The sequence below is a fragment of the Sarcophilus harrisii genome, chromosome 3 (assembly GCF_902635505.1).
Source record: "Sarcophilus harrisii chromosome 3, mSarHar1.11, whole genome shotgun sequence".
Classification (NCBI taxonomy): Eukaryota; Metazoa; Chordata; class Mammalia; order Dasyuromorphia; family Dasyuridae; genus Sarcophilus; species Sarcophilus harrisii.
Window position 1 is genome coordinate 534,809,766 of NC_045428.1, and position 1,530 is coordinate 534,811,295.

Here is a 1,530-nt window from a genome sequence, read left to right on the forward strand (position 1 = left end):
ACTTAAAACAAGTATTCTGATCCTAATCCTAGATCTCTTCCCACTGTTACCTATTCTCACACCTTAGGCAAAGTAAGCATCTTAAAGGATATTACACTGAACCTCTTAAATTTGTAAATTGGAAAACTGAGACACAGAGCAGAAAAAGAAACTACCCAGTCATTTAGCCACAGCTTCTTGGGATCCTACCCCCAGCTATAAATCCAGCCTTAGATATTAAAGACCTTCTCTGATTCATTCTACCCCACCACAGACTAAATGATTTTGCATCAGCCTCAAGATATTAACTGACTTTTACATTAATCAAACTGTTATCATGCTGAGTAACTCATAAACTGAAGCAGATTGTCACAAAGTAAGTATCGTCAATATGCCTCATCTTCTTTGATAATCCCTTTTTCATTTCTGACCCTTTCAATCCGTTAGGGCTTTATTATATTTAGAATCTTAAATTGGTGATGGGAGCTGTCCTGGGGTTCTTGGGGGCAATCCCAAAGGGATAAAAGAGGAATCAGGGAAATTCTAGAGATCATACTAGGAAAGAAAAATGGGGAGATGAGAACAATATTTAGGTAAATAGAACTCCTTTTCCCTTCACAGCTCACAGCCGCATCACCTTTCTATCTAGTTTCTTCCCAAATCCTGATTTTCAAACATGTTTCCCACAAACAATGTGGCTTTTTAACCCCATAAAAAAAGAGAAAGTGACTTTGAGATCAATTATCTCCAACTATCCAAAGCAGCATATTATTCACTAGGAAAGTACTTGATTATAGAACTCCCTTGCATCTCTTAGTGATTATTTGGGTCATAAACTCATGGTTGCTTCTTCCTAATCAGAGAATTTAAAAATTTGGAAAGAATATTTTAAAAATCAATATATCCAATACCCTTATTACATAGATGAAGAAACTCAGTCTCAGAGATAGATAAGGATGTATATCTATGACTGCAGGGACAGTGGACTTCTACATTTGTCACTTACTGTTCAAAGTCTTTAATTCCAGATAAAGGTCTCCTCTAATTCATATCACCCCGTTTTCAGAGTTTAAGAATACATAGGGAATCGTCCCTGAAATCCTTTTACTTCTGAATTCTCATTGCTCTCTGTTCACCAAAGGCACTGCTGAAATATTGGGATGAGGTCAGAGTTCATTGATACCTGGCTGAGCTCTCCGACTACAGGCTATAGTCTCTGATTTTACTTGGAATTCCAACTGGATTCTCGGCATTTATGCTGTAAACTGGCTCCCCAGAGCCCTTTCCTCTTCCAAAACACTAGAGTCTTGGATGATCTCAACTTCCCTCCCCAACAACCCATTTTTATCCTGTAAAGATCTGGGCTCTTTAAGGCATATTTTGAAGATCTCCCAACTTCTTTCCTGTGCTGAAGGGGAAAGATTAGAGTAGATTTAGTCACTCAGCTACAAGATTAACTTCCATAGAGCAAGGAGGGAGGCACTCTGCTATAGGACAAAGTCTTAGACTTGGTTTTAAAACAACTGGATGTGAATTATGACTTCCATCTTT